Source organism: Artemia sp. Qi Xiang Cuo, chromosome 8 (assembly GCF_049724085.1).
Source record: "Artemia sp. Qi Xiang Cuo chromosome 8, ASM4972408v1, whole genome shotgun sequence".
Classification (NCBI taxonomy): domain Eukaryota; kingdom Metazoa; phylum Arthropoda; class Branchiopoda; order Anostraca; family Artemiidae; genus Artemia; species Artemia sp. Qi Xiang Cuo.
In genome coordinates, this window is record NC_142801.1 from 42,079,619 (window position 1) to 42,099,028 (window position 19,410).

The 19,410-nt window shown below is 34.0% G+C and overlaps 1 protein-coding gene across 2 annotated transcripts in view; it reads right to left on the reverse strand.

The window, feature by feature from the left end:
* Nucleotides 1-17,710, reverse strand: part of LOC148949424 (leucine-rich repeat flightless-interacting protein 2) — an 80,816-nt gene extending 63,106 nt beyond the window's left edge. Inside the window, exon 1 of one of the 2 annotated variants that reach the window (XM_089093452.1) lies at nt 17,609-17,710. The gene's annotated coding sequence lies outside the window, so the exon portion shown is untranslated. The remainder of the gene's footprint in view (nt 1-17,608) is intronic. The other variant, XM_089093453.1, reaches the window with a different exon arrangement.
* Nucleotides 17,711-19,410: the final 1,700 nt, after the last annotated feature.

The following is a 19,410-nucleotide window of genomic DNA, read 5'->3' on the forward strand; positions in this document are numbered from 1 at the left end:
TTTTATTTTACTAAAATGGGCCCAAAAGTTGGGCAAGTGAAAAGGGACTTTTAAATAGGCAGTTTACTTTTTGTCCCATTTAGTCAATAACAAGTGCATTTTTTACTATCCATAGTGCATTTTTTTTTTTAATGTGAGAGCATTTTCTCCAAAATGGAACACATAGGGATACTTGGAAACAGTTATCATTGATTTGAAACTTATTTGTCTGAAAGATCTATCAGTATTGACCCACAGCTTCAAGATCAACTCTGTGTTGATTTTGGCGTCCCTCAAGGGCCTCTCCTAAGACCTGTTTTATTCCTTAAATTCATCGATGATCTTTCTATTGCTGTATCTGAACAAACTAAACGAAGTTACTGTAGTATTTGCGACCATAATTTTGCCCCACCTCGTAAGAAAGCTCAAGACCTGGCGCTATTTGCATTTGCAGATGATAGTACTCTCGGGTGTTCAGAGATTAAGGGATATTCCCTTATCATGAAAATCTATTCTGTAGTAGAAAGAATCTTTGCTTGGTTTGATGCTTATTGCCTTGCCCTAAATCCATCTAAATCTAGTCTACTTGTCTTTTCCAGATCAGGTACTTCTTGTCCTTTGGTTCAAAGTATTTCTACCACTCATGGTGATATAACTTGATCCCCTGATAGAAATGTTCAATTCCTGGGTATTTTATAGGACAAAAATCTTTCTTTTAAACATCATTGTGCCCTTGTCAAGCTTATGCTCTCCAGAAATCTAGAAGTTCTTTGGAAGATTCGTCATTGCTTCCCTGGCTCAATAATAAAGGTCATCTTTCACTCTCTCATTCAACCTTACATGTACTACTGTTTAACAGTATGGCTATCAACATTCTCTTCTTTTACCTCCCTGCTTTCAAAATATACGACAGAAAAATTAAATTGGTATCTCAGGTGACAGGCCAGGTCAGTATTAACTTATTGGATGGTCAATCCACATACATCTTTCTTTCCTCTTGTTTCATTTTTAAGTATTTTCATGGAATTTTCTCTAAATTCTTCAAACAATAATATCTTTTAAATTCTGAACTATGAAAGAAATCTTGTGTTTCTTTTTCTCTCAGAAATGAAATCGATATTTTCATTCATAAAACTAAACCCATAAGATCATATTTTAATCCAGTTTTATGTTGTGCCTTGATATGGAATTCCCTACATGTTAAAATTTGGTTATGTCATTCTTATGGACAATTTAAAAAAGAGCTGACTGACCACCTCCTATTGCCAGAGTTAGTTCTCTCCTCTCTTCTCTATTTCTCCTCTATAGTTCCTTTTCAATTCGTTTAACCCATTTATTTTGATGTACATGGTATTTTTTTCTGCTTTATTTCTTTTATGTTTTTTTCTTGTCCTTCTGTTTGATTTTAGTGCTATTATTTAATGTAATGTTTAGTCTCCCACTCTCACAGGCCAAAGAGCCTTTGTATGGGTCTATAGCTATGTAGTTGTTTTTTTTTTGTTTCCTCTAATTAAATTGATTGATTGGTTGAAAGTTTATTTTGGATCCGGTTTCACATGATTTTATACCTATTTTTAAGGCAATAGTGACAGTCTCAGCTTTGACCAAAAAGATGGCATTAAGACTAAAAATGAGTAGGTCACATAGTATAAAAGCTTACTTCTTAATATGTCTCATGTATTATATTCTTGTTTTGTAGGTAGCAATTCTCTGTATTGCTTTATTTTCAGGAAAAGCCACCCAATGTTGAGGCAACTTTGCATCAAAAAATTGTGGCAATTTGAAGTGACCTATATAGGTCAACAATGCTCTTTGTTGTTAGAGATGGCGAAAAACTATGCATTTGTAAAGATGACTGATGGGCCACAATTTCACTATTGACATTGTATTCTGCTCTTCGGTGGCCTAACCTGAAAAATGGTCTGTGCACTTCTTTTTACTCAAATGTAAGTAAATATACAATGATTAGTGATTTCAGAAAAGAATTTTCTTGAAGACTCCATTTGGATTCCTGCAAGCTCGTATGACAAATACGATATAATGGGTACCCTTAAATTGACCAATTTTTTCAGTTTAATGCAGCACATGCATTGCTAGACAGAAATCAGAAATAGTTTATTTAAAGAGAGGTTTCATAGTCATAGATAATAATCACAAACTAACTGTCACTGTCATTTAGAAACCTAGTCCTAAGGCATTTTGTTATAGGCAGTGGTAAAAAAACGGCACGAATGAATTGTTAAATCAATTAGTTCTGCAAGGCACTGGCACTAATTTGTTCTTCTTTCTGGTATTAACTACTGAGTTGGGAGCAGGGGCTAGAAAATGTTGGTGCTTGGGGATAGCAAGAAGAAATTGCCCAAAACGCATTATCAACTGAAAGCTACAATCTCTAAGAGTTTCAATCTTTAAAGATCAAGAGCAGACTTATAATCAACTAATTTTTCTCCAATGATGACTTTAACTGCTCTTTTTTGGACTTCTTCCACATAATCACTTAGATATTCAATATTATGAATTTGAGGCCCCCAAAACAGGACATGTATATTCTAATATGGGACGTATGTATGTGAGATATGCTGTTTTCAGCTGATTTACTGGGAAACCCAAGCAGCGCATTGAAATCAAAGAATGTAATGCACAGTTGCTTTTCTGGACTAGCCCTTGAACATGAGCACTAAATGAGCAATCAGCACTGAAATTAGCTCCCATTACTGTAGCTGATGATACAAGCGGAAACCAGGGAGTTTGGCAAACAAGATCTTATTCCTGCAGATTAAATCTTATGGTTTTGGTTTTGTTTTCATTGATCTGCAGACCATTTGTACTACATTCTTCTTTGAATTCTGTTAAAAGATCAGGGCTGAATTGGGGCATAGTTTGGGTTGTATCTACTGTGAACTTAAGCAGCACAGATAGATTGTCAACGTATCTGAATTAATCATCCATGTTGTCCATAACATAATTAATTGCCATGAAGAGCTCCACATGTAATCTCTTCCCAGTCAGAGTCGAGATCAAAAGGAAAGAGGGCTTAGACTCATTGGTACCAGGAACAAAGGAAATCAATAACACAGTAAGATATGTTTATGTGCGCCCATTCTTTTAAGATTCATAGCAGCCACAAGGTGCTTAATCAAATCAAATGCTTTCCAAATCAAATCAAAGAGTAGCAAATCAATAGAAGTGACTCCAGATTCGAGCTATTGTACAATCAGGTGATAAAGCCTAACTAAATACACGGTGGTACTACACCCTTTTAAACACTCATATTGGTATGGGTCAAGTGAATCTGCGACTTGCAACATAAGTTCATGGTAATTAAATGACTCAGTGACTTTGGCAAGGTTTGGTGTAATTGAAATGGGTCTTAACTGATCACAGCTTGTGGGGTGCTTCACCTTTGGAATTACGCATACATAAACTTGTTTCCAAGGCAGGGGGAAGGACTGATCATTGAAGCACTGATAAATGACCAAATACAGAGGTTTTGCAAGAAATATAGCGTATTCACGCAAAAGTTTTACTGACAACTTGCCAGGATAGGAAGCACAGTTATTTTGCAGTTTTTGTATACTTGTAACTTGCTTGATTTTATTGCATTTGCAGTCTTCTATCAGAGTATTTAACTCAACTTCACTCAATGATGGATATGTGGTACAGATATCAGTAAAGAAAGAATTGACTTCTTGTGCTGATATCAAAGTCCCATCTGTTTTCAGCATCCGTAGTTCACTACTAACAGATTTTCTGGTCATCTTTTTGACTGCCGAATGCCACTTACGCAAATCACTATCAAGCATGGCGGCAATTTTCTCAATAACATACTTCTTTTTAGCATGTCTACTGACACTGACAATGCGGTTCCGTAGCTCTTTTGCAGCTGAAATACAACCTGAACTATGTAGCTGGCATTTAAGTTTGATCAGTTACTTCAGGTCTTCTGTGATCCATGGCTTATCAGATTCAAAAACTGGCACTACTTTAGTTGGGAAAAATTGACGGAACTTTTTGAGCAGCAGGGAGTTGAGTGTTTCAACCTTAAGGTTCAAGTCAGTGATTGAGCCTATTTCTTTGAATGAGCAATTACCAATCCACTGACCAAAGGCACATATAGAGTCCCGGTTCAGTGGACAAACTGTCACTTTGCTTCTTTTCAGTTTTGGCATGTTGTTCTTTGCTTGTAATGGATTACAAAATGATTGGCGGTTTGCAATGGACCCATTGAGAGGGGAGGATGGTAAAGTTCACTGACTTTGGTAAATATCAGGTCTAAGGTACTGCCATTTTGATGGGTGGGAATGTTCACAACTTGCATCAGATCAAGCGTACTGGATAGCCACTGTTTGTTGGTCTGGTAGAAGTCACCCCCAACAATAAAGGCAGGAGCTGCATATGCACACCAAAACTTATCAAGGCAGGATTGCAAGTAAATCACAAGCTCCTTTCTGTTTTGGGCACCTTCAGGATAATAGACAGATGTCACTATCAAACAAAAAAGCTTCTTTGGCAGTTGGGAAGACTTACATTCACCCCAGACTATCTTATGGCAAGAGTCACTGGGGGCACTTAGCAGTTTGGATGGGAGGTCATTATGAAAATACAATCCAACACCACCACCTCTGCAGCTTAGGCCTCTATCATGGTGGGTGTTAAAAAAACAAGTGTAGCCTTTGGTATGTCCAGTATCGTTTGTGATATCAAAACGTTCAGTTACAATTGCTATTGGTACACTGGATTCTCATAAGAAGACTTCTAGTTTGTCCATCTTGTCAGTCACAGAGCAGGCATTGGTCATTGGTCATTTGAGGGTGAAGTACCTCATATTTCTCTTCTTAGGAGAGTTAATCTTGTCACCCTTAAGGAAAGGAGAGCAAAAATTACCTTGCGTTTGCTAACAACGCCCTTGATAACCCTTGAACAACTCCCATTTTCCCTGGTCAATATTCACCCCTTTTACCCCACCTCTCGTGTTCTGTGTCAACAAAAAATCCCCCTTCTTGCCCAAATAAGAGTTTGCACTGAAAGATATAGAAGAACTTTTATCCCTTCCATAGTTGACATTTTCAATCAGTGAATCTCTGCAGCCGCCGCCCCCCCTTCTCACTCACTTTTTACCTCATAATTTTTAATTTAAGTGCCCATTTTGCAAACTTGGATGTTTTTTTATTTATGTTTTTTAGTCACTAACTAACTTATGTTTTTGTTTTAATCTTTTTATCCCCTTGTTAATTTTATGAGTTTTCGGTTTTTTTGGCATTTTTGCTGACTTGACATTGGCCTTCTAATTTTATGAGTTTATTTTGTTTTTGTTCTTAACATTTTTACGTATTTGACACTGACCCTTTTATAATTTTCTGTTGTTGTTTAATTGTTTGTTTTTGTTGTTCTTTTTTTTTGTTTTATTTGACGCTGAAGGCGAATTTGGCCCTTTTAGGCTTGTGATAGCCGTTTTTCAGCAATGAATCTTATCTTATCTTATGAGAACAGAGGAAAGTTGCAATTTGGCAGACAGGAGTTCAGGACATAAAACAGGAGGAGTTTCACTGGAATCAGCAGAAACAGCCACATCAGCATCCCAAGGAGTAAGAGTCGGTCGGATTTCATAGTGCATTTGACAGTTTATTTTTATGAGTGACTGTAGCCTAACTTCCTTTTTAGTTTTTAATCTGGTCGACAGATCTGAAACAAGCACTGGGATAAAATGCCACTAATTCCTCTTGCCTCTGCATGTGCGTCTGTAGATGGTTTCTGGCAACGTCACAAAATTGCCATCTGGTGGTCTTTTTAGGATTCCAAAACGAAATAGTGACGAATGTAGATGGCACCACTACGTATCGAAGTGAACAAAGTTCGAAAATCATCGATTTTTCGATTATGACTGGCATGAATACTGCACTAAACAAAGTCAAAAGGGTCAAGTCTTTACAAGCACTAACAAGCTAAACTAGGCATCGGTGCAAAGCAGCTATCACATTAAAGGTGGGATACACCATGGATATAAGCAGCAGCTACACCCTAGTGAAGTGCAAACCACACCCCATATTAACAAATATTGAAGACATGTTTTTCAGGGAAACTGTCTAAAATATTCCAATTGACTGTAACTTGTAAATGATAACTTTCATTCAGATTCAACTGAACATTAATTTATAATAATAAAAATCAGTTTTTGGTATTCCAAAAATATGCATGAGACCCCTTGAAAATGGCACAATTTTTGAATAAAATAAAACAGTGAAATTGCCATTGTTGAAATCTTTAAACTGGAGATGTACAGTTAAACATTTTGAAAAACACAGAGAGTCCCACTGCTGCAAGGTTAGCACTAGTGTGTTTCCTTTTTACCAATGGGATCATTTTATAATAATCAAATATACAAAATCTATTATTAAATGCTATTTACTTTTTCTAGATCAGTCCTGATACTTCCATGTTTGAGTACTATAAGGCATCAAAAAGGCCTCTTTTGGGTGCAATTTCTGGAATGGAGAGGGTTAGAAAACTAGCTAGTCACTCTTGAGAAAGGTATTAGGGAAATTACTGAAGTAAATATTAACTCCACTGGATAATAAATGAAGTAGCCAATGAACAGCGTTACATGGAACCAAGACTAGTTATATTATTGATCTCACTTCAGAATAATGAGAAGTGATATTTTAGCTCAGATAGTAGAGTACTCATTTAATATGCAAATTGTATTGATGATTTAAACCTTTCATCACCACATTTTCTTTACAGCCATAGAATGTGGAATTAAAACACTGAGTGCAGGTACATATTAAGGGTAACAAAAAGTTTAAGGTTTTTTTTAAGGTTGACTGAATCAAACCAGGTAACTCAGAAAATCAGGCAAGAACTCATTTGAACAGAAACTGAATGTTCTCATGTCATGGTGTACCATTCACTCATGGTTCTACCATATCCTGGTGTAAAACAGAAGTTTTGGCCTTGAAAAGGCCAAAATACCATTGACCAGAAATTCTGAGATATCTAATAGATTCCAAATTACTCAAAAGTTATATATTTCTCCTCCCAGTTATAGAGGTCATAATAACCACACTGTTGCACATTCATTCCTAAAAATACATGAGGTCCACAACAGCATTAATTCATGAAATTGTAGAGGAGGAGGGCGGGGGGGAATCAATAATATATTTTTCAAAATCTAGAGGGGAGGGGACAAATTCGTTGTTTTTTCAATGATAATACTTAAAAAAACACTTTTCAAAGAGAATACTGAAAAAAGTCTTTTATCCCCTTGGCCCCCCCCCCTACTGACACCACTGGCATACAAAATAAATGGTTCATGTATACATTTACCTTTAAGCTTCACTTACCTGAGTTAATTTATTTGAGGATGCACAAACTTATGGAAAGTGGGGCATTGATATTTAACAACTGAGGAAGGTCATTGGATCTTTCTGTGGGTAAGTGGGGGTTCCTGTATATCCTGTAAAAATTCTTGAAGAGCCCTCATTGTAAAACAGGAAAACGATGACCCTAGCATTCTTTTTATATGTTTAGGAAATTCTCCCCCCCCCCCTTTAGTGCTGCCTTAGTATAGAGCCATGTGCCTTCCAAATTGGGAAAGAGTGTATCAGTCTTGCAGTTGGCCTCATCTGGGGGAATAATAGTTAATTTTTCAATGCTCGAATTAATTTGCAAGCTAAAAAGTGAACATACCAATGGCTGTGCCTTTACATGCTCTTTCCAAACATACTAGTCTTTACCCTTGTTGATTCTACTTTAGCCCTTCAAGGGACTCTTGAAGAAACACATTGTACCCAATTTTTGACCTATCAGAATTAAGATAAACACATATTAAAATATAATGCAGGATTTTTTTTATTATTTCACTGGAAAATGGGATTTAAGGTAATTTAAAGTAAAACTCAGTTCATATTTCACAGTCATCTATACCACATGCATAAATTTACTACAATTTAATCTAATAAAGTTATAAGTCTTTTATTTTCACTGTTTTTGATAGTTCACAGGTGGGTTTAAAGCATGATTGAGACAAGCTACATATTGCTTTCATTTCGAAAAATTGACCAAAAATTAGTCCAATTAAATGTTGATAAATAGGTCTGAAATCTTCTAAAACCATTTCTTGAATGCTGATTACCTTTTTGAATGCTGAACAAAGCACCATTGATGAGTTACCCTCTCCTTTCAGATAACAAACTAAATAAACAGGAAAGATAACCAATCAAAGAACCAATATTCATTCTCTCATTACTGTTGTCAAATAACTTGACATTTTTTTACTGTGTTCTTAGCTTAAACGTATATGGAAATTAAGCCAAATGATAATTGCAGCCAATAATGACAAAGACAAGTCATGGGCTGAAGTTTCAGGGCCAGTAATTGCTTATGGGTACAACCACCATAAGGGAGGACTTGACTAAGAAGAGATGTGTCAAACACAACTTTGAATGCTGAATTACACAAAAATGGCATTTTGGTGGATAATAGGTATGGCCACCTGTAATAGCTTGCTACTTTTCAGTTCAAATGTTGGAGCATTAACTTCAAAAAAAGATGATATTACAATTCTTTTGGTCTGAAGTTGCTGCAGGACTCTATGCATCTGCTCATGCAATGCTTCAACCCAAATAGGAGACCTTCAGCAGACATAAAAGAGGGTCAGTCCAATCTGTAGCTGCAATAGAATTTGACAATCCAATTAAACTCGGTAAGATAGGATCAATAGCCAAGGGAATCTGTGAAACAGAGTCATGGTAGAGTGCAAATCAAGTTATACAACTTTGAGTTTGAAAAGTGTGACATAGCTTTATGTGTACAAGCCAAAACTGAACGTTTCCAGATCTTTCATACTAAGTGAAACTTAATACTAAAAGAAAAATCTTTACCACCAGACATAAGATTTATGCTATTTTTAAAGATGTTTCTAATACTTAATTTTTGTCAATTATACAGCTAAGAGGTTACTTGGATAGCATTTCAGATTTTTCACAACTCATATTTTAATATTGGCCTGTATATGGTAAATACTCTTTTCAAATATAATAATCACTACCATTATCACTGCACATTGACAACATTTAAAAAATAACAAAATTAAAAGATCTATGAATTGTTAACTTTATTAGATTTTGTTTCATAAATACATGCAGTATTTGTAAGATATAGCCCCAACCTTATATTCCTCATCTAAGTAGAACCTGTTTCTCTGACGCTCAATCCTAATAAAATATACCTAAGTATGATAAAAATATAATACTTTAGAAACAAATTTGGGTTATATACTTGCACATTAGGGAGGTGGGGTAAAGTATAGTGGGTCTGCATGCTTAATTTGTCAGGCACTATTCTTGTGCATATTATGAAGTAGGAATTGTTTTCTAACTTCACACTGTCCAAATACTTTACCCCCCCTCCTAATGTGCAAATATAAAGCCCAAATTATATATTTCCTATCTATTTTGTCACTTCTCTTTGTCTTGTCTCACACTAAGCTGAAAGAAACTAACAACAAAAAAAAACAGTTCTACAATGCATCAATGGATGAACAACTTGAGTAGTTGGGACTATATCATACAAGTACCACATATGCATATGAAGTAGATGGCAGTGATATTTAAATTAGCATTATATTTTAAATCAAATAGTCAGTGATGTCTTTTCAATTTTTTTTTTTGGGGGGGGGGGATGTAATTTTCAAAAATCTGTAGGGGGGGCAAATTTGCCACCTTTATCAATAAAAATGCCAAAAAGGGCATTTTTCCATGAAAATTAGCAAAAAGGTGTTTTTTCTAAATCTAAGGGGCAATGCTCTTTCCCCTTAACTAATGCCACTGCAAATAGAGTGTCATTGTCTTAGTTTTACTAGCAAAAATAAGGAACAGAATGTAGCTGTAAGTGCTCAAAGTGGAATTTGCAAGGGCAGATATTAGTAGGCTATATCAAGAGAAAGTGATAACAGAGTGATAACATCAACAATTTTGATGGAAACAATAGTCTATAATAACAAAATATTAATAGTAATTCATTCCAAATTATTTCCAAATATAATGGTCACTACTGTGACAAGCCCACCCCCCCTCCCAACTAAACTAGATATAGCCCTAGACTAGCAAAAAAAAATCAAGATTCTCTTGATTAGTGGTATTTGCCAAAAAAAAAGAAATTTGCAAAAAACTTGCAAGAAAAAACCAATTTGCAAAAAAAAACAAAAAAAAAACTATAGTATACAGCTTATGGGTTCTATCTTTATATAACCTCACTACAGGGAGCAGCTGGGATACAATTGTCATTGTAGCAACCATTATGCTGGAAAACAGTAAATTTATAGTGGTTAGGTCAATTCTGAATGAAACATGCTAGAAAAATAAAAGTAGTACCATTGGATTCCTTATTTTATACTATCTCCAAATATCATGGTTGCTTTTTCTGACAATGATTCTTCCCAAACACATTCAATCAAAATTGTGAGATAGCCATTTTGTAACCAATAGTCAAAACAAAATATAACAATGTCTTCAGTAATCAAATATAAGAAACACTTAGGCAGACGTTGATCTAAATCAAAACAAACTATGAGCATGTGGACTTTCAAAAAGCTGACAAAGCAATATCTCAAGAACAACTTATATTATTAAGTTAAACCTTTAAGAGTAAGTTGTGGGGGATTTTGAACTACACAGAAGGCACTATGTGTATACTTTTAATGCTACAACTACAGTTACTGTCACTAATGATGCTAAGAATATCAAGGTGAAACTTCTAGGAAGTGTTTAGGGGACATTCCAATTAAACAAAAAAACTGTATACATACAGATTTTCAAAAAGGCAAATAAGAAATATCATAGGCAGTATCACTCTATAATAGCCAGAGATATTGCTGAAACATTTAAAGATGGTAATTCAATTCAAAATTAAAAGTTCTAGTATCCTTTTTAAAAGTAAAAGAGATTGGAGGGCAATCAGCCTGTTTCCTGTGTGAATTTATTTCCCAAACGCATCCAGTCAAAATTTTGAGACAAACAATTTTTTGTTTGTCCAGCTATGGTCCAGCAACTATGTCTCTAGGGACATTGGTTATGTCAACCCTCCACAATTATGCAATTGGCCCATTATGCTTTAGAACTAAACGCTACTTTAAAACTAAATCAAAAGGCATTGTTTTTGTGGTTGCCAAGAAGACACTTCACAATATAACAAGAATAACTGGGGGTATTAAGTTGAAGCTTTGGGGGCTACTACTATTACTACTTCTGCTCTTACATTTTAAATAGATAAATAGATTGTAGGTGTATCTAGGTTGTCAAAGAGCATATATACAATCTTTTGGGAATGATATTAAGTTGTATTTTTTCAGGTCAAGTTGAGGAGGTATAAAATTGAATTAAAAAATACTATCTTTATCAGAATTAAAAATTGTTAAAAAGTTTCTTCCAAAATGCTAATAGCAAGCCAAACCATGGATGCTTATAAAAAAAACCGAAGATATAAAAAATTTTCTTTTCATGAAAATGACTATATAAATACAAAAGAACAGAAATTAATCTAAAAAAAACTTTTTCCACAAAACAAGTTTTTCAAAGAAAAGTAAAGAGTTCCATTAAGCCAAAAATGGGCAGAAATTAAGTCAAGTAATTGTCAAAGAATAAAACTACCACAAATCACTATCAATAAATAAATGAAACTCAAATGAACAGAAATTAGAATTTACAGCCAAATCAAACTTGCTAAAGCTTACCATATTTTGGTACTAATAAATAAATAAATAACCCCATGCCTTCTCAAGACCAGAACATAATTGTGTTTTACTGAAAACAAAATATGTTTAGATTTGTTTTGACTTCTTTACTTAAATAAGTAAAAACTTTTTTTTACTTTTTTAACTACTTACATTGAAGCTTTTGGGGCTACTACTATTACTACTTCTGCTCTTACATTTTAAAATAAATAAATAGATTGTAAGTGTATCTAGGTTATCAAAGAGCATATATACAATCTTTTGGGAATGATATTAAATTGTATTTTTTCAGGTCAAGTTGAGGAGGTATAAAATTGAACGAAAAAAAACTATTTTTATCAGGATTAAAAACCATTGAAAAAGTTTCTCCCAACATACAAATAGCAAGCCAAACTATGAACTCTTATAGAAATTAAATAAAAAAAACAAGTTTTTTAAACTGAAAGTAAGGAGCGACATTAAAACTTAAAAAAACAGAAATTATTCCGTATATGAAAGGGGCTGCCCCCTCCTCAACGCCTTGCTCTTTACGCTAAAGTTTTTTATTGTTTTAAAAAATAAAGTTGTGAGACAGACTCAAACTTTAGCGTAAAGAGCGAGGCGTTGAGGAGGGGACAGCCCCTTTCATATACAGAATAATTTTTGGTCGTTTTAAGTTTTAATGTCGCTCCTTACTTTCAGTTTAAACAACTTGTTTTTTTTATTTAATTTCTGATCGTTTTTAGTTAATGCAGCTTTTATTTGCATAAAAATTTTACTTTTCTTTTGCTAAATGGATGTCTTTACAAATTAACTTATGTAACTAACTTCTATATTTGTATATTTTTCTTCTGGCAAAAAATACAAAGTTGCAGATTTTTGCAGATATGAGCTTGAAACCTATGTAATAGGGTTTTCTGATATGCTGAATCTGACGGTGTGATTTTCATTAAAATTCTTTCACTTGTAGGGGATGTTTCCCCCTCTTTAAAAAATCGAGTAAATTTTCTCAGGCTCGTAGCCTTTGATGAGTAATACTAAACTTAATAAAATTTATATATTTAGAATCAGCATTATAAACACATTCTTTTGATACATTTATTGACATCAAAATTCCGTTTTTACAAGTTTTGATTACTATTGAGCCGTATTGCTTTTTATTTTTTTTTTTTATTTTATTACGTATATGTTATTACGTATATGAGGGGGTTGTCCCCTTAGTCAAAACCACGCACTTTAAGTTAAAATTTAAAAAAAAAAAATCTGATTCACAAACCCTTGAATCACAAAGGCCTTTTAATTAGAATAGATAGCTCTTTTGAAAGCAATAAAAAAAAACTGTAGCGTTAAGTGTGAGGTATTGACTTGGGGGAAGAACTCCCTCACATACGTTATAATTTCTGTTCGTCTTAAGTTCTAATATTCCTTCTTACATTTCAGTTGAAAAAACTTGTTTTTTTTTTATTTAATTTCTGATCGTTTTTTAAATTATTCTTGGAAATCCGGCGCCCCCTTCATAGAAATGTCCCTTACCCCAAAGAAACATCCTCCACGGAAATATTCTCCAGAGTAACCCCCTCCTCTAGCCCCCCCCTCCAGAAAAAATCCTTCCTGAAAATGGTTGTATACTTCCCAATAACCAATAAATAATGCTGGCAAGTCCGGCGCCCCCTTCATGGCAATTTCCCTTCCCCCATGAAAACTTCCTTCGTGAACAGATCATCCAACATAACCACCGACCCACCCATCCCTCCCACAACATGAAAAAAAAACCTCATGAAAACTTCTGTATACTTCTCAATAACCAATACTATATGTTAACATTGGATAAAGTTCATAACTTTTAGCCCTCCCTCTGGGTACTTCGGGGGATTAAGTCATCCTAAAAGACATATTTATCATATTTTCAACCATGCTGAACAAAATGGCTATCTCAAAATTTTGATCGGGTGACTTTTGGAAAAAAATAAGCATGGGAGGGGGCCTAGTTGCCCTCCATTTTTTTGGTCACTTAAAAGAGCACTAGAACTTTTAATTTCCGTTCCAATGAGCCCTCCCACGATATTCTAGGACCACTGGGTCGATACGATAACCCCTGGGAAAAAAAAAAAAAAACAAATAAACACGCATCCGTGATCTTTCTTCTGGCAAAAAATGGAAAATTCCACATTTTTTTAGATAGGAGCTTAAAAACTCTACAGTAGGGTTCTCTGAAAAGCTGAATATGATGGTTGTATTTTCATTAAGGTTCTTTAAATTTTAGGGGGTCTTTCCCCCTTTTTTTGAAAATCAGCCAAATTTTCTAAGGCGCGTAACTTTTGATGGGTAGCACTAAACGTGATGAAAATTATATAATTGAAATCAACATTGAAATCTGATTCTTTTGATATATCTATTGATATCAAAAACCCGTTTTCTAGAGTTTCGGTTACCATTGAGCCGGGTCGCTCCTTACTTACAGTTCGTTACCACGAACTGTTTGAAAAACTGAAAAGATATAAAATATGATTTTTTCGATGAAAAAGACTATGTCAATAAAAAGCAAGCAGAAATCAATCTAAAAAAAAAATTCCCACAAAGTAAGTTTTTCAAAGAAAAGTAAAGAGCTCCATTAAGCCAAAAATGGGCAGAAATGAAGTCAAGTAATCGTCCAAGCATAAAACTACCACAAATCACTATCAATAAATAAATGAAACTCAAATCAAACAGAAATTAGAATAAATAGCTAAGTCACACTTGAAACAAGCAAAAATTAATATTAGTAGGGCTGTTTAGTATGACAAGCTTTTTAAAGCTTACCATATTTTGGTACTAATACTAAATAATAAATAACCCCCATGCCTACTCAAGACCAGAACATAATTTGTGCTTTACTGAAAACAAAATATGTTTAAATTTGTTTTTGACTTTTTTTTACTTAAATAAGTAAAAAAAAAATTAATTTAAGGAATCAATATCAGTAAAGGTATATTAAACTGACAATCCACAGTGATTTGTTTTTTTTGTGTTGTTTTTTTTTCAGTAAAGCCTAAGTTATGTTCTGGTCTTGAGAGGGCATGGGGGTTGTCAGCCCTAGAGATGTAAATTTTGCTCGTTTTGAATTTGACTTGGTTATTTATTATAATTTCTGTTTGTTTTGAGTTTCATTTATTTGTTGATAGTGATTTGTGGTAGTTTTTTGCTTGGAAGATTATTTGACTTTATTTCTGGCTTGATCAAGCTCTTTACTTTTCTTTGAAAAAGCTATTTTGTGGAAAAAGTTTTTTAAATCAATACAAATACAAGACAGCATTATTCAACCGGGGGGGGGGGAAGGGCTGCCACCCCCCCCCCCGTATGGGTGCCCATGTATATATGGGTGGGGATAAAATTCACATTTGCGGCAAAAGTGATTATTATATTTGGAGAGAGCAAAAAAAAAGACATTGAGTGGTATGTTTGCTCTATTTGCAAGTCAATAATATGAACAGTGAAATGTTTACCAAGACCCATTAGGAGAACAGACAGGAAACATATAGTTTTAGCTATATATTTGCAAATGGGGGGGGGGGGATGTTAGCTACAATTATTCTGCATAGCTTATGAAGAGTGAATTGTTTTCTTAAAACCTAAGCCTACTCTTTTGTTATTGTCACTAGGCTATATCTAGTAGTTTACCTAGTTCACAAAAGAAACCTTCCAACAAAATCACCAAATATTGCACTATTAGGGTTAAGGCTTGAATTTCTGTAATCTGAACTCTAGTCAAGCCCTAGGTAAAATTAATCTAGTTAGGTAAAATTCTACATTAGCTATCTTGGAAAGGGGTTTGGCTAGGAAAATGAAACTTTCAGGGATGGGACTACAGGCTAAAGTATGTCCTGGGAAGGTAGACTATTTTGAAGTACCTACATCCACTCCTTCTCCCTCTAGAGGGTCCAGAAATTTGCCTGCATGACAGGTCTACCAATTGAAATTTTGACAGAATAACATTTTACCTTAATTTTCAGTTAGGCTATCAGTTTCTTTTTCTCTGGCTTTAGCTCTGACAATGCAATTCCTGTTAGGCTATTTGAGTAGAGTTTTAAGCCATATCAATTTTTTTTTTCAAAATTTAGGAAACATATTTGTATATCTTTAAAACCTTATAAATTGGGAGGTAAATTTTTTGTTATTCATATTACTGACTTACAAATAAAGTAAACATACCACTCAAAGCTTTTTTTGTGCTCTTTCCAAATATAATAATCACTTTTGTTGGAAATGAATTTTACCCCCCACCCCTATATATACCAATTCAGGGTAGGCTATATATTTCCACAATAGGGGGGGGGGGGAAAAGTTTAAACTTACCTCTCATTTATATCAGAAATAAAATTTACCTCTACCCCCCTAATGTGCAAATATATACCTTGAATTGGTATATATAGGGGTGGGGTAAAATGCATTTCCCACAAAAATTATTAGGCTATTATATTTAAAAAGAGCATAAAAAAAGGCATTGAGTGGTATGTTTACTTTATTTGTAAGTCAATAATATTATGAATAATGAAGAAATTTACCAATTGGGATTCAGCAAAGTTGTGAAGCTTAAAACAATTTTGTTGTACTTCCTTTAAGCAGATCTAGGTAAATTTTTACCAAATCATATTATTGACTTATATATAAAGTGAATATACCACTTGATGCCTTTTTTTTCAGCTCTTTCCAAATATAATAATCATTTTTATCTGAAATGAATTTTACCCCTAGGGTAAGACACCCAGTAGTTGGACACTTTAATCACTTTGAAAACTTTTTGACATTTAAACTACTCTAATTACCCACTAAATTATCCATTAAAATTCATTTCCCACAAAAATTATTGGCTATTATATTTGAAAAGAGCATAAAAAAAGGCATTGAGTGGTATGTTTACTTTATTTGTAAGTCAATAATATTATGAATAATGAAGAAATTTACCAATTGGGATTCAGCAAAGTTGTGAAGCTTAAAACAATTTTGTTGTACTTCCTTTAAGCAGATCTAGGTAAATTTTTACCAAATCATATTATTGAATTATAAATAAAGTGAATATACCACTTGATGCCTTTTTTTTCAGCTCTTTCCAAATATAATAATCATTTTTATCTGAAATGAATTTTACCCCTAGGGTAAGACACCCAGTAGTTGGACACTTTAATCACTTTGAAAACTTTTTGACATTTAAACTACTCTAATTACTGTATTATACCACCTATAAACTTAATTTTTGTATCAAAAATTTCTGAAGAATTTCTGAACAAGTAGGTTACTAATTCAAATAATTTCACTCGTACAGTTCCGCCTATTTTTGAATTTGCTAACAAGTGACAATTCTGCCCTAGCTTGGACATACAAACAGCTCATTGTAAATTAGTTATTAAAATAGTATAAAAGATTCTGTCCGAAAATAGGCAGGTGGCCGACTACTGGGTGTCTTACCCTATATACCAATTCAGGGTACATATTTGCACATTAGGGGAGGGGGGGGGGCAAATTTTATTTCTGATGTAAATGGGAGGTAAGTTTAAACTTTACCCCTACCACCCCCCCCCTAAGGTTTCATTATTTTGCAAGGTTTCACTTTTATAACAAACATATTTTTAAAGGGTCATCAAAGGTCAGGACCCTCTAGAGGGAGGAGTGGGGGCAAAGGAAAAAGGCCTACTTCAAAATACCTTTCTGGGACATACTTTAGCATGTAGATGCATCCCTGAAAGTTTCATTTTCCCAACCTAACCCCTTTCCAAGACAGATAAATGTAACTAGAGTAGAATTTTACCCTAGGTTAGGCTATGAAATGAGTGTTGAGGTCTAGGCTATCTAGATTAGCCAAGAGGGACAAAACAACATGTGCTATGGCTAGGATTGTCTAAGTTGATTTGTGCAAGTATGACAAAAATAATCCTGAACCAGAAGTACCTGCGCTTCTATTAATAATGATGATGTTTACTTAAGGAGTGCCTTAAAGACTCCACAAGAATAGTACTCCTACAGCATTTTCAGCCGTTTTCTTAAATCAGCTTTAACCGTCCGTTCACACAGGTCTGTATTATGTTCTGTCATGAAAAAGCGGCCACACCGGATCATTCGCGCGACCCACACTATGCGTCGTATGGCAAGAACAAACGTCAGATGACGAATGGATCGTGACGGATCACGCCAAAATGGCTGTTGCTTCGTGAAAACCACAGTTTATAGACAGTAAGCTTATTGCAGATAATTTCTGGTCTTCGGTCTCTGTGCGAACAAAAAGCTCCTCCCACTTGTTTCTGCCTTAGCGGATTAGTCTGTTATCCTCAATCACTGAGAAATGGTTACCAAGTACATTATTCGTAATTGCGAAAGCAGAAAAAAACTTGGTGAGCCAGCCAAGTGGTTTGCAAGCGTCCCATCTCACAGGTATGAATTAATTTATATACAAATTATGACTTAATCTATTATTTACGTGGATTCAACTGATCGGCCTATGTAGGATTTTATAAAAAATTGGGTGGGGGGGGGTTGATGAAATTTGTGAAAATAAGGAATTTTTTCTTTTTCTAATAACTTGTGGAATAGATGTGCTGGTTTCAGGGGTGGATCCAGGACTTTTTTAGGGGGGGGGGGGCGCAAAAAAGGTTGATCCGATAAACTTGCATTAGGAGCAAGTTTAATTAATGGGAACTTGCGATAATTAGGTAAATTACACTACTTTAGACTACTATAGGGGGGTAACCCTTGCCCCCCCCTCTGGATCCGCAACTGGATAGTTTCTCATTTTTTTTCACGTCGTGATATTTATTTTCTTAGATAATAATCTCAGATCATAATCAAATGTCATCGCTTTATGGCATTGTTCAAATAATACTTATTTTTTACTTGATTATCGTCGTAAATTTATTCCTTGTCTTTCTTTCCATTCTTAAACCAATGTTATATTTACCTTTTGCATTATTACAGCCCACTATATATATATTCATATAAATTTATATGCAGTGTTACCGCCATACCAATTATTCTCCTTTCCTTTTTTATTCTTTAATAATAATTTCTGGTCGTTTTGAGTTTGAATTATTGTAGGCTTCTATTTCTACTGATCTTAAGTTTAATATGGCCTTTACTATTCTTTAAAAAAAACTTTCTTTTTCGTAAAGTTTCCGTAGTATATATATATATATATATATATATATATATATATATATATATATATATATATATATATATATATATATATATATATATATATATATATATATATATATATATATATATATATATATATATATATATATATATATATATATATATATATATATATATATATATATATATATATATATATATATATATATATATATATATAATATAATAACTTTCTCAAAATGCCTTTGAAACCAACTTGAGACTTCGAAACCTATTTTTTATTCCTAAAAACATCTAATAATAACATTACACTACTAACTACCGATTTTCATGTATGTATTGGAATAAATTAATTTAAAATTAGTTTCTTCAAAATTAGTGTTCCGACGTTGAAGCCAAGTTTCGCGTCCAAGAGAAATCTGACTTGTCTACCCGCGAGAAGATCTGATAACGCCTATGTTTCTATCTGCAAAAACGGTCTCCGGAGCACTCGCACCCCTGTCCGGGTTTTTATAATGGGAGAGATAGAGAATGATCATACTGCTAATTCTATAAACTGTGGGGAAAACACAGCAGTATGGACCAAGGCTGATTTACTT